Source organism: Xiphophorus hellerii, chromosome 20 (genome assembly GCF_003331165.1).
Source record: "Xiphophorus hellerii strain 12219 chromosome 20, Xiphophorus_hellerii-4.1, whole genome shotgun sequence".
Lineage (NCBI taxonomy): Eukaryota > Metazoa > Chordata > Actinopteri > Cyprinodontiformes > Poeciliidae > Xiphophorus > Xiphophorus hellerii.
In genome coordinates, this window is record NC_045691.1 from 3,231,107 (window position 1) to 3,246,257 (window position 15,151).

At 44.7% G+C, this 15,151-nt stretch overlaps 1 protein-coding gene across 2 annotated transcripts in view; it reads right to left on the reverse strand.

The window, feature by feature from the left end:
* Positions 1-14,672, reverse strand: part of pcbp4 (poly(rC) binding protein 4) — an 82,717-nt gene extending 68,045 nt beyond the window's left edge. Inside the window, exon 1 of one of the 2 annotated variants that reach the window (XM_032548406.1) lies at positions 14,376-14,672. The gene's annotated coding sequence lies outside the window, so the exon portion shown is untranslated. The remainder of the gene's footprint in view (positions 1-14,375) is intronic. The other variant, XM_032548407.1, reaches the window with a different exon arrangement.
* Between the last annotated feature and the right edge of the window lie 479 nt (positions 14,673-15,151).

Consider the following 15,151-nt stretch of genomic DNA (forward strand, 5'->3'; position numbering starts at 1 on the left):
ACCAGAGAGGAGAAAAGTTCATTTAATGGATCAGTTGTTGTTGAAAGCTGAGCTGTGTGGTCCAGGACGGCTCTGCTTGGTTTGGTGCTGAAGCAGCTGTAAGTCGGCATCTGAGCTGCTGAGTTTAAAGTTTTGAAGATCCAAAAGCTTCACATCAAATCAGCTGAAGCCTCAGAGTTCAACTGAAGCTGACCGGAACCATTAAGTTCAGGGTTCGATTCCAGTTTAAACTTTGACCTGTACAGGCTGTGAACTGAAGGGATTTTTTCCTTTTTATTGGAAAACACACAAAATCAGTTCAGGGGCCACAAATGGCCCCCGGGCCGCACTTTGGAAACCCCTTAGACACACTGTCAGCTCTTGCAGATGACTTGAGTCTGCCGGGATGTTAATGAAGATCAAGTCAGATTTTCGAATTCGGAATGGGTCCGAATGGGTCATCCGTCGCCTTGGCAACCGTCATCCGTTGCCAAGGTGACGGATGACTGGTGTCCCATCAGGACCGGCTGGCCTCCATGATTCTCTGAAAACTGGAAGATGATGGAAGGATGAAGGATTCTGTTAATTATGAACTAAAAGTCCCAGTTTCTCCCCTGAAGACTCGCTGATGGTGAGAACCAACCGTCACGCAGGCAGGAGGCAGCCTGGGGTCAAAGGGCAGTATTACACGTTTTCCAGGCACATAGAGCCATTTTGTAGCTCTATGTAGCATAGTTAAATAATAATGTTACCTACATGTTATAAAAATGCTATACATCAAATTTGACTTAACACTTACTTTACTTCCTGATGCAAGCCCTTGAAATTAAAACTCTGTCTCTTTAAAAACTCCTGCTCTTTCTGAAGCTCCGCCTCCAGGAAGTTGTCCCAACATGGCTCCTCTGTTCACCCTTTATCGTTTTTACTACAGAAGTAGCTCCTAAAATGAGCTCAGCAGCTGTTTGCTAACTGCTGCTGGCTAGTCTGCAGGAGCTGAGTGGGGGAGGAGCGGAGCCAGGTCCACTCTGACGTTTTGCACAGCTGAATGGTTGCCATAGAGATTACAGTTTTTCTCAATCAAAGCAACACTCCAGGTTTGTTTCTGATGTTTGGATAATTGTATAACCTGATGGAAATCTGAAAAAAATCAAATCAAATCCGATTTGACATCAAACTCCCTCTTTAAATGAAAATCAACATGTCAGAGGACGAAGCTGGAATTGAACCGACAATCTTTGACTTGAAAGGCAACCAGTGAGCTACAGCCGGAAACCATTTAAATCTGGACGTCTGCCATAAGCACTCCCAGTATGATTTACTGGTGCTAAAAGGATCAATGAAGGATTCATCTGGAGAAAACAAGCCCAGGCTGGAGAAGATGGTCTGTCCGTCTGTCCGTCCGTCCATCCATCCATCCATCCATCCATCCATCCATCCATCCATCCATCCATCCATCCCCAGCTCCCATTAGCCCCGCCCCCTGTCCTCCAGGCTGTGCATTAGGTGATTAAACGGCGGCGGAGGCGAAGCGCCACCTGTCCGTGCGCCAGCTCCCCTTAAGCTACTCCTCTCCCATCCTTTCATCTTCCTCAGTGGTTTTTCTTTTCCATCTCCTGAATTGGTTCTTCTTCTTCAGAGGGAATGAATTTCCAAAGCCTGCTCATCAGGATTCTCCGTCACTGCGACTCCTTCCCTCCTCCTGCTTTCCAGCTCTCTGTTTATCTCCGTTTCAGTGATTGTCATTTTCACACACACTTTTACCTCCTTCCACCCTGCTGCTCCACTTTATCAGTTTTCATCCCTCATTTGCGGCGTCTCTCTTGCACCATCTTCTCCGCCGGCTGGTTTTGCGTTTACCTCTCCAGAGCCTTTAGCTCATTTTGGGCTGCATCTCATCAGCCTCCGGTCCGGTTTTATGTCTGTCTGCTGCTTTCTGCCGATGGAAATATTCCTCATCTTTATCGCACAAGGCCGAATGTTGTTGGCTCCGTGTTAAATAAATTTATGGCGGAGGATCATATCATCACACAAACACATCAGCTGAAGGTGGAAACTCGTCTTCAAGGCGTTTTCTGTTATCCAGGCAGGAAAATCTGTTGGTTGGTTTCTGAACTCGGCTGGTTTGAAGTGAGAGGTTCAGCCAGCGATGGAGGAAAAAGATCTTCATCTCCACCAGCCTGTGGCTCTGCTGTAATCATCAATATGAACAGAAACGTGTGATCAGTAAACGGCCAGCAGCAGAACCTTCTCAGCTTACAGTTGATCTATTATAAATATGTTTATGTTGATGAAAAACATTTTCTGAACCTTTACGGCGAGTTCATGAGCAGGTTAGAAAACTTCAGAATAAACTGGTCTTGGTGCTGTGATTAATAACCAGAATCAGTTATTTTTGGAAAGTGAGTTAGTGCTTTGGAAATCAACTGAAAGGAGTTGGGGTTAGCTGGACAGATTTAATTTCATTCCTCCACGCATTTCTAAACTACGGCTGCGACTTCAACACAAGTTTTGATTATATAGACTTTAACACATTAACATTTTTATTTTTATATAAAGACGTCCTGAGCAGAACCTTTGTGTTTCCGTGTTTCTAGTACGCCCGTAAATCTGACGCACAAGCGACATCTGCCAACAGTAGTTAGCGCATGAACGACGAAATCGCTTCTCTGGTCCCCTGGGGGTTAGTTTCTGCTTTTAAACGATCTGATTGGACGCCGGAAAAGGCTGTTGTTGGGTTCAAGTTGTGCTAAAAAGAGTTAGCCTAAGAGCGAAGCTATTCAAACCTAAAATAGCATCTCAGTGCTAAACATGTAGCGGCTAACGCTAATGTCAGTGTCCACATTTCTAAAGAATTTCTTTAAAGAAAAAACAATCTGATGACTTAATAACCTGAAGAACAAATTAAAAACAATAAATATCTGTTGTTGAGCTCATCCGTCTCTTTATTCTGATATTTAGCAGCAGAAATGGTTTTTGAATTGAAAATGTTCCTCAGTTTGTTGATAACTGACCACTAGTCTAAACAAACAATGGATTTAAAGGAGTTAAGCTCTTTGTCACATTTACATTAATCTGTATAAAGGAACCACAGCAGCACAAACTGCTCAGTCACAACATGGCTGACACCAGAACAGCAGCGCCTCCTGCTGGACCGGAGTGTAAAACGACTCCAGAATCTGAACACGAAACCGGATCAGACCTGAACAAACATCCGACCTGCTGCCGTTTACTGAAGGTCTGAAACTCATTTCATTAAATAAACCAGTGTTTTGTTTCTTGGCTCCATTATAGAAAACAGACCAACTCCTGTGATGATGGAGTTTTTATTTCTTTGTTGCTGGTTCATAAAGCGGGAGCCGGACGGCTGATGGAGGGAGAGACGTGACTGAACTGCAGAGACGGCGACACAAAGATCGGCCTTGTGGCGCCAGACGCAGCTGAGCCGTGAACCGCTGCACAGAAACAACAACCTGTGTGTCTGAACACGGACAGTACAGCTGTTCAGCACCACACCAGGACCACAAAACAACCTCAGCTGACCTCTGATAACCTCGTCTCTGAACCCAGTTTGGTCTGATTATTAAAATAGTTGAAAGTTTAGTTTCTGTTTGATGCTCCATCTGCAGCGGTCAGACCAGAAATCCTCCATCTTTAGTTTGCATCACTATGGAGAAACGTAAAAAAATTTCACTGAACAAATCCGATCACTGTATGAATTTATGGTAATATTTGAATTAGGGATGAAATTATTAATCGTGATGAACTGATTATTGAAATAATTGTCAGCTAATTTAGTAATTGATTAATCATTAACTCGGTCATTAGCTGAAAGCATCAGGAAAATAAAAACATTTAATTTGAAAATCATTCTTTATCTGTTAATCTGCTGCAACCAGAACTCCTCTGGTGCAGGTTTAGCTTCACCTGGTTCAGCTTCTGGAGCAAAATAATCTATTAAGCATCAATTACTAATTAATAAATCCATAAATAATCTCTACACTGTTCTGATGTTCAGCCGACATGTTTGAGTTTTTCACCTGTTTCAGCTGCAGATTCATCCTTTGCTACAAATGACCAAACGTTCACTAAAGGAGCGCTGTGTTTGCATTTTAGGTAATAAAATGTTTATTTTTTTATTTAAAAATTTATTAAATTGTTTATTTGAATCTTATAATGTATTTATAATTTTGCATAACAATAAAACTCCGCAGAATGTGGCAGTTTGTTTATCTGATGAATTGACAGAATAATTATTTACTAAAATAATCGTTTGTCCTGATGTGGATGAATGTCTGTTGGCATAAAAAGTTTCTGGTGGGTTCTGCTAAGCCGGGTCGTCATGGCAGCCTGATGGACCCGGCTTCCTGGTTCTGGTTGATCTGTGAGGAAGATGGTTGTTGCTGGTTTCCAGTAGTAAACCAGTAATCTGCTCTGACTTTAATCAGAGCCTTATTAAAGGTTCTGCTGGGCCCGGTTCCTCCGGTTCTGGGCTCAGCTGGCAGGAAGTGCTGCATGCGCATTTACTCTTTCTCTTATTGTTTCATTTTTACTTTATTCTGTCAGGCAGGAGATCTGCACACGCCTCATCTCTCCGTTTATTTTATTACCGTTTAAACCTGAAGCTTTTAACGTTTTTCAGTCTGGAACCAGAAACTGGTGGAGAGACGGAGCAACAACCGGATTTTATCCAGGAATGTAGTTCAAGTCTAACGTAGAGCTAAAACATTTCTTTTCCTCATATGTCATGTTTTTATTTTAAAAATAACTCTGAATCCCAATAATGAACGTTTTGCAGAATGTTTAATGTAAAGGACAGATTTTTAAATATGTTCATTTCTGACTGAAACATTTTTTTCCTTTAATTTGTTTCATTTTGGATTCATGTTAATGTGTATTTAAAGGAAATAACCTTGAATTTAGAAATATATATTTAAAAAGTGTCTTTTCTGAAACTTCATGACCCCTCTGAGGTCATGAGGTGGGGTCCCTGTGACCCCACTGAGGTCATGAGGTGGGGTCCCTGTGACCCCTCTGAGGTCATGAGGTGGGGTCCCTGTGACCCCACTGAGGTCATGAGGTGGGGTCCCTGTGACCCCTCTGAGGTCATGAGGTGGGGTCCCTGTGACCCCTCTGAGGTCATGAGGTGGGGTCCCTGTGACCCCACTGAGGTCATGAGGTGGGGTCCCTGTGACCCCACTGAGGTACATCTGTGAACCTCCTCAGGTTTGAGACCCCCATGTTGAAGACATGTTTATAAAAATCTGAGTTATTTAGTTTAATTCAGCTGATTATTGCATAACAAAGGCAATATTTCCAGTTTCAGATTAAGTCTAAACATGCATTTAGATTCTGCTGAGATTTATTATTGATGGTTCCCGTTATGGGTCCAAATGAAACCGACTCATCTCGTTATATTGTAGCTTAAAGCCCAGGCAGCCTGCTCTGATATTTACCATCTGCACACAGGAATATTAACACTGCAAAGATACTTTATAAGGCAGAAACACAAACTTATGGATTCATATCAGAACTGAAACTCTGAGATCAGAAACACACGGCTGGACGTTCCTTTAATTACCCAGAAACACGTGATGAAGGTTTCTAATCTCTGCTCTGTGGAGGATCGCTGTGTCACAAACACACTCTCACCCACACACACACCCCTACATACACACCCCCACACACACACACACACACCGGCCTCACCCAGACTCCGGAGATTGAAGCGGGCCTGATAGATGGAATCAGCGGAGCTTCGGTGTCAAGCATAGGTCAGATACATCAAACACACACTAACTGCAATAAATGCAGAGGCACGTCCAGACACACACAGACACACACACCCACCCACACACACACACACTCACTGTGAGGTGTGAGTGAAGACGTCCTCCTGGACGTTGGGTAAATAAAAAGCTGAGCGCTCGGCGGCAGCAGCTTCACGCCGACGGATCACGACTCGTTTTATATTTCAGGGAAACGGAAACGTCTGAGAAACCAGATGTGATGGAAATCATGTCAGCTGGTTCTGGCCTGAAGATATGAAATCATAAAGATGGACGTCATGAGAACAGCAGCAGGGTCTTCAACATGAGGGTCCTGGGCTGCAAGCAGCCCACTAAAACATCCCAAAGGAGACGTTGGTTCTTTAAAAATGATTCCTGCAGCAGGTAAAATGGCTTCCTGGGTCGTAAAGGTCGTCGACTCCTGGTCTGAGTTACTTTAACGCATCGACATCCTGGAACCTTGAACTCCTTCCTAATTCGAATCAAAATCAATTATTTAATGATTCAATCAATAGGTGATAGTCATGATCGACTCCAGTCTGCTTTCCATAGCAGAACAGAGACATTAAAGTGTCTCCTTCATATTGATTAAGTTTGAAATATTAATCTGTTATTAGATGGCTTCCTTTTCATCCATTCATCCAACATCAGAGCCTGAGACCTGAAGGCATTTCAAGGTTTCATCTCTTCACTGAAACACATTTCCAGTTTGGGACAAGTTCAGAGATTAAAGTAGAAAATGATTTATTCAGCGTCTCTTTGAACCGGATCGCCCTGCAGATCACCGGTTCTACAGGAACCAGGAAGGGAGCGACGGTCGGAAAACTGGGATCTGATGGTCCGACTGGTCCGGGTTAAAGAGCAGCAGTTTGATCCAGAATAAACGCTCTGGTTCCGACCCGCCCCGTCTTCCTCCTGCTGACGGTCACAGAATCACAGGAACCTTCAGACGGAGATTTATCTCTTATTTAGAGAATAAAACCACGCTGCCTTTTCTGGTTTTCAGGAAGCAGCGATCGCTCTGACTCACTGGCAGCCGGCCAGGGTCAATGTTCAGTTTGACCCCCGCTGCCCTTTGACCCCCGCTGCCCTCACACTCTGTAGAACCAGAACCAGAACCTGTGTGGTTCTGACTCAGATAACAGATCTGCTCCAGTGATGCGTCAGGAAGAGGTTCGTCCTCAGATCGTCTCCTGAAGGATCATGTTTGAACTCTGAGTCCTGATACCCCTGAGACCATCACCCCCCCCTCCCCCCATCACTGATTAACCTCTGACCTTCATCTGATGCTCCGTCAGGATCATCTGTCACTGAGCTTCCTGTTCTTTTCCTCCTCCAAACATCACTCCTTCTTCTTCTTCCAAGCCTTTTCTCTGTTCCCGTCTCTCTCTCCCCCCCCCCCGCCTCTGGAGACCTGAAGTGCATTAGGATAAAAGGCTCTCCGCCTCTTCAGGTCTTCCTCCAGGCTCTGCAGCAGAGTCACAGCAGCGCTTCACAAATATGACAGAAATGTGGGATTTCATGCAGAGAGCTGGCTGGATGCGTTACAGCTACAGACAGAAACCGTTCACAGGGTTCTGCTGGGGCTCGGTTCTGGAGAACATTTGTCCCAGAGAGCCTGTGGGAGTTTTCCTGCAGCTTCCAGTTGTTATTTATCGGTGATGAAAATGAGTTTTCAGAAGACGAATGTCCAAAGACTGAAGAACCGTGCTGACCCGGACCGGGCCGGACTGGAGGCTCAGAAAATGATTTCAATAATTTCACATATTTCTAAGAACAATGAGCCGATTGATTTCAGTGAGCAGAACCTCAGAAGTCCAGCAGAGACAGGAAAAACTCCTGCAGCTTCATGCGTGTTTTTAAATCCACCGTCTGAAACTTGCAACATTAAACATTTTAAAAATATTTATTAACCACTTTTATCCTGAAATATGTCAGAATATCTCAGCTTTCAAGGTGATCAATAGGAGAGAAAAAATGCTAAAAATGAATAGAACATTAATAAAAATGCTCTTTAGTTCCTCATCATATTAAAACAAAAACCTAAAACTTTATGTGACGGTCAGTTTTTTACTCAAGTCAGTGGAAAATATTAAATAAGTTATTAATATACTGAAGCTGTATGAAATGAGGTTTATTCTGGAGTCACAGAGGAGACGACAGAAAACAAACCCAATTATCACATTTCTGAATTTAATTAAAACTGACCTGGTTTTATGCAGGAAAGATAAAAACCTAAAGCGGACGTCTCTGCTGTGGAACCAGACCTTCCTCTGGTTGCCTGGAGACGACGAAACGTTCAGCTTTGGATCAGAACCGGGTCAGACCTGAAGGTCAGGAAGACGATGTCCAGCTTCCTGTTAGGAAGAGGTCAGAGGTCAAACCGTTCAACTCTTCTTCTGCTGCCACTGCTCCCTGTCGTTCTGAACAGCATCACCTGCTGTTTATCAGAGGAACTGCAGTGATTGTAGCAGGAAAACTCAGTTAGTCGAAGCTTCATTCAGTGTTGATGGTGACAGAAAGTCAGTTTACAACAAAAGGCCAATCGGCCACTTTAAAGACAAAAACCCACAACAGGCAGCAGATCGACAACCGGACCGGGACCAGAACAGAACCGACTGGACGGCTAACAGCGTCCTGCAGCTGGACAGGCGAGGCGCCGCAGAAAACCCGTTTTATTATTGTCAAAATTCCATGTTTTCCATTTTAACCATATTTATTAACCCACAAACAAACAACTGGTCAAATCAGTAATCAATATTTACTGTTATTCTGTTTCTGTAACGGACTGCTGTGGTTCAGCAGAACAGGAAATGGTTTTGGTTAAAAAGGACTGAACGGAGTACGGTTAGCGAAACGGCTTTTAAAGAAGAAACTGGAGCTGAGAAACCAGTGGATGACGGACTGGTTACTATGGCGACTAGAGGAGGAGACGCTCCCATGGAGGTAGAGGAAATGGATGGATATTAATAATCGCAGCTTTAATAATCGTTACTTTTACAATATGTGAGATATGAATGAGAGCCGATGGAATCGGATAAACAGATTATAAATCTGAAGGTTTCCATGTCATCAGAATCTAGAACCATCGATTCTGTTTGAATTTCAGCTCAATTTATTCTGGTATTAACTTATTTTATTATAAGGTCAAACAGATATTACTGGGTTTTGGTTCTGTCTGGGTCAGAGTGGTCTATGCTGCATGATGACAGGAGGTGTTAAACTGTGACGCATCAGAGACGCGTGAAAAACGCCTCATCATCAGAAAACATGATTCAAACGAAGCGTCTGGCCTGCAGCTGCTTCTGAACAGCCGGAGCGTTTTCGGCGTCTGGATCAGCGCCTCTGATTGGTCAGATCATTAACACACAAACAACCAGCAGCTCAGTAAAGAAAAGGCAGATTAGAAATAATTTTCCACCATTATTTTGGCACCCCTCTAGCGCGGCGCCCCATGCGTCTCATATATTACGTACTCACTTTTTGTGCTGCTGCAATAGGTGAATATTAGGAAACACATAAACACACATCTGCCAAACCTTCATCTGGTGAGGAGAAGTTGAGGCAGGAAGCTGAGCTCAGCGCTCTGACTGAAACAGTGATCCTCCCCCCTGCAGGGGGCAGCATCATTTCCTTCCAGAAACTGATTCCCTACATTTATGAACTTTTACTAATCTAGAATAAATCAGAAGATCATGCAGCGATTCCCCAGAGCAGCAGAACAAACCGGCCTCTCCGACTGGAAATGTTTTGATCAATCAGAGCTTGTTAAATCTGTTTTCTTATAAGGCAACCCCCCCCCCCACCCCACACACACACACACCCCCCCCACACACCTCTCCCGGAGAGCAGCTCGCCTCCCTGACATTTTCCTCCCTCACATCCGACTGATTTGAATACCCAAAGCAGCCGCGCTGATTTGTTTAGGCATCCGAGGAGTCACGTCTGCGCCCCGGGCCGGCGCCGCTGCGCATGCGTGGCGCTGATCGCTATCTGGGCTCTTTGATGCAAACATGCATGCATTCAGTATCTGTGATTGGTTCCACTCCGAGGCGAGTTAAATCATCTTCCAGCGATTAGACTCAGACTCACAGCAGCTCAACTTCCGGCCTGATGAGGAGGAACAGCATGCAGATCTACAGATCTAGATCTGTTAGGTATAGATCTAAGTCAGGTTCCATCACAGACCCCAGTGCAGGACCCCCTCCCCCCCCTTCATCTGCTCTATAAATAGAACATTACTAAGAAATACTAAACGTGACCCCTGACCCCCCAACACACATAAACACGCATGAAGCATCCAGAACCGGACCAGATTAAACCTGAGCCTTAAACAGCATCTGTGTGTGTGTGTGTGTGCGTGTGCGGGTGTGTGTGTGTCTGGTTGATATGCAGTCTGTGATGTTGGCTGCTGTGACTGAGTTCATGCTTGGTTCTGAGATCTGTGCTTCATCTCAGGAGTGCTGACGAGATTGAGAAAGAAAACAGAGAAAGTGGTGATGAATATCAAACAGCTTCTCCGACTTCCTCAGAATACTGACTGGAACCTTCCAACCAACCAAACATCACCAACAAATCACATTTTATTCACACCTCTCAAATAAATGATGCCGCCTGGCAGCAGGAAGGTTGTGGGTTTGAATCCCAGCCTGGGCTCTTTCTGCAGCCGTTGGTTTTCTCTGGGTACTCCAGCTTCCTCCCAGTTTAAGTAGCATCTCTGTTCCTTAGATACAAGTGTGTTTGTGTGTTTTCACGTCACACACACACACACACTCGATCCGTCTGCTTGTGGCTCAGCTCTGTATCTGAAGCTTGGTGAAGTTTATGTAAATGAGCCACACCACCAGCCAATCACAGACAGCTCTTTTCCATCCAATCAGATGAATTTTTCATCCTTACTTGAGATAAACAACCAGCCAATCTGTGATGGACCGAGCAGTTAAGGAACAGCCAGGCACCGGTTTAAAGTCAAAATAGTTGTTTTTTATTTAACCCAAAACAAAACTTGGGTAAATAATAGAAAAAATGACAAAATTTGGGCCCATAAAAGAGGTCAAAGTAACAGACATCCACTCAGACTAACTCAAAAAACAGACCTCTCAAACAGAGACAAAAGGGGACTTAAATACTGGCTGATCAGGCCACATACAAAACACAAAGGGGAAAATACACAGAAACCTAACTGAAACTAACATAGCAAATCCCATTCCCCCCCTCTGGATGATGAGTAATGGTGTGAACCAATTTGCAGTGTCAGCTGGCTTGCTCCACCCCTTCTCCACCTCTCTGCTCTCCTAAGGATTGGGCAGCCAGCACTTAAACTCAGAAACAAAACAAAGATTAAATCAAGCAAAACACAACAATATAAACTAGAATGTGCGCACTTATTCTAGAATACAATGTTATGTGTTGCTTTCTAAACAAAACCAGTTATTCTGTAAATTAAATCCTAAACTTAAAGAAATCCAAATATAAGTGAAATGAACTTATTGCGTGTGGTGAGAGTGAATATTACCACATTTGTGTGGCTGTAACTGCAGCCATCACACAATCAGAACGCTGCATCCAGCGGCAGCCATTGCGACACAAACAGGAGGAATCAGAAATCACAAGAAAACTTCATGTCATAAATACTCATTTATCATTTTCCATTTTAGGCAATACTTTTATTTAACTAAAATATGACAAACATTACATTGGCTGATTACTTACAGTGGAAGCAACTGAAGTGCAAAAAATTATTTGCTTTATTGCATTTTATCTTTTTGCCTTTTTGAAGACTCAGTAGTTTATGTTTACAGACTGTCAATAATGTCTTCCAATAACACAAATCATATTTTAAAAAGTCCAGCTCTCCTCCTCCCTCTGGGTTCAGCTGGTTTTCAGCACTTTTTATTTCATTTTTCCAACCAAACTATCAGAACCAGTGAAACGCAGAACAGCTGGAGATGAAATAACAGAAGCTGGAATATTTTCTTTAAAGCTGAGGATAAAAACCTAAAGCAGGAACCCAGACAGTGAAAACTGAAACACGCTGAAGGAACGTTTCTGCTGATCTCCGTCACACACGGCCGGTTCTTCGGCGGGGCGGATCCGACAACTCCGTCAGCTGGTTCTGGACCATCTGGACCGACGGGAAACATCCGGTTGATCAGCAGACGGACACGAAGAACCGACTCGGGAAGGATTCCTGCACCGAACGACGGAGGGCGAGTCAGGATCGCCACAGATCGACAACCGGACCGGGACCAGTTCAGACTGGGACCAGTACAGACCGACAACCAGACTGGGACCAGTACAGACCGACAACCGGACCGGGACCAGTACAGACCGACAACCGGACCGGGACCAGTACAGACCGACAACCAGACCGGGACTAGTTCAGACTGGGACCAGTACAGACCGACAACCGGACCGGGACCAGTACAGACCGGGACCAGTACAGACCGACAACCGGACCGGGACCAGTTCAGACTGGGACCAGTACAGACCGACGACCGGACCGGGACCAGTACAGACTGGGACCAGTACAGACCGACAACCGGACCGGGACCAGTACAGACCGGGACCAGTACAGACCGACAACCGGACCGGGACCAGTACAGACCGGGACCAGTACAGACCGACAACCGGACCGGGACCAGTACAGACCGGGACCAGTACAGACCGACAACCGGACCGGGACCAGTACAGACCAGGACCAGTACAGACCGACAACCGGACCGGCACCAGTACAGACCGGGACCAGTACAGACTGGGACCAGTACAGACTGGGACTCCAGTACAGACTGGGTCCATTAAAGACAGGGACCAGTACAGACCAGGTCCGGGTCGGTACAGAACCAGCATGAGGCTCTGGGCTGAATGGTTTCAGAAACATGAACAGAATGAATTTCTATTATTCCTGTTTCTTACAGGAACATGATGACTCAGAGTTCGGTCAAAGCCCAGGTCAGAGGTCAGAGGTCAGAGCATGAAGCTCAGACCTCTGATCCACTGTTTTCATTTCTGATATCTGAGGCTTAGAATCAGCCGGTACCGATCCGATACAGACAGACAGCAGCACTGACTTTAAACAGACATAAATTCATTTATTTTATAACTGAACCAGAACAGCTGACTGGAACCACCAACAGCTTCACCAGTTTGGAGTAAAACAATGAAAAATAGGCAATAAAGAAACAGAACCTGATGAAAACAAACATGTAAAACCTGAGAAGTGAGGAGGACGGAGTACCAGAACTGGCGCAGAGCTGGAGGCTCCCTGCCTGCTTCAGCAGTTCAAACACCAAATACACAAAGTCTTAGCGCTGCTGCAGAGGTTAGCATCCACAACCTTCCTTATTTCTGCTCATCCAATCAGCACCAAGGCAAATAGTGGTCCTCCTGGATTGGCTGCTTTGGAAATGTTAGCCAGTAGAGTGTCACGATGCACCGAGAAAATATTCCAGCTTTATAAGCCGAATTTCCTTTAAATTATTTTTGTAAAACAGATAAATTTTCAATTTGGAGTCATGTTCTAGAGAAATAAGTAAACTCTAATATTGATGATGTTATAAACATTGGTTATCACCAATTTTAATATCAAATGTTGATATTAGCCCTGTTATTTTTCTAGAAATATTTTCATATCCCAAATTTATTTTATTAAAAAGCAACGTTTGGGTGCAGGACACCCTAAATATTATATCCTACCAAATATTGGCTGTTATTTTTCACACTCAGATACCAAGACGACTGAAATTCAACGTCTTGTGCAGAAAACGTATCGAATCTAAACAGAATCATTAAATGGAGAGGAGATTGTTCCTGTTTTTATTCAGATAAAACGACAACAGAGCAGATTCTTCAGAAACCTTTATGCAACAAACATTCGGATTCAGACTTTGTTGTGGATTTGAATGTAAAACATTTTGTTTTGGGTCAAATATTCATCATCAGCAGATCTATGACGTAGATTATGATGAGAGAAAAAGAAAATATCATCAGCCGCTGTTTTCCCCACACAGAGAAACAAACTCAATCGAAATTTCACTCGCTGCTCCTGGAGGCAACAATCTGAGGTAAAAGGAGATTAATCCTAATTATTGCTGAGAATATCGGTTGTTTCCTGACACCCCCCCCCCCCCCCCCCCCCCCCCCCCCGCAGGGAGACATTCTCTAACATCTCAGTAGTTTCCATCAGAGCTGAGGATGAAGAGGATGATGAGGATGAAGAGGATGAAGAGGATGATGAGGATGATAGCTCTCAGGTGAGCAACCCTCTGATCCAAACCTCCACTGCAGGGGGAGGGGGGTGAAAATCTGGGGGCCACATGCCACCCTGGGGGGTAACTGGGGCTTAATGTGCGCCCCTGGTTCCAGCCCCCCCACCCCGGCGGCTCAGCAGGAGCTCAGAAGTTTAACTCCTCAGAACCAGCAGACCCAGCAGAACTCCGTTCCCCCGGGCGCACATGGCTCAGCGGCCAGGGGCGCACACAGACAGGACGCGGACACGCCGGAGGAACCGGGAAGAACCGGAGGAACCGGGAAGAACCGGAGGAACCGGGAAGAACCGGAGGAACCGGAGGAACCGGAGGAACCGGAGGAACCGGGAGCAGCTGCGCTTACCGTGCAGAGAAGCCGCGATGCTGCGGGAATCATAGATCCGCCCCGAGAGTCCGCATGTCCGCCGGAGAGCAGAGGAAGAGGAAGAGGAGGAAGAGGCTGCTGCTGCTGCTGCTGCTGAGGAATAATCCGACTGTCAGTGACAATAACCCGGAGAGGAGGAGGAGGAAGAGGAAGAGGGGAGGGGGGCGGGGGGCGCCACCTCAGCCAATTAGAAACAGAGGGACTGATTGTTGCAGGAAATCAGACCGTCAGTGTTTCAGCTGGATGAGTCTGAGCTTCAGGGAGGAGGAGCCATTTCACCAGAAAACCCTCAAAAATATCAGAAATAATATTAAAATAATTAAAACATAACTCATACTGCCCCCCCCTCCGCCCCCCAGGTTTCCTCCTCTGTTAAATATGCAGAGCTGAGATTACAGGAGCAGCTGGCGCCATCTAGCGGCAGACATCAGGAAACACAACAATCAATAACTGCATAATTTCAGCTGAGTTTTTATTTAATCCACCAGAGCTTCTCTACACAAACCTCTGAGGGTTTAATTAGGATTTTATGCAGCTGATCTACAGGAAGTGATGCAAAATTCAAAATAGGAAGAATAATATTATTAAACTAATAAACCTTTTGTATTTGTAATAATCTGTTTGGTTTTCCTTCCTTCTCTGTTCCACTCTACTTCCTGTTGTTCCGTCACATAAAAACAAGAAATTTATTTTTATTTTTAAGTTTTAATATACAGAAAAACATAAAAACTTTGCAAAACATGAAGAAAGCTTTT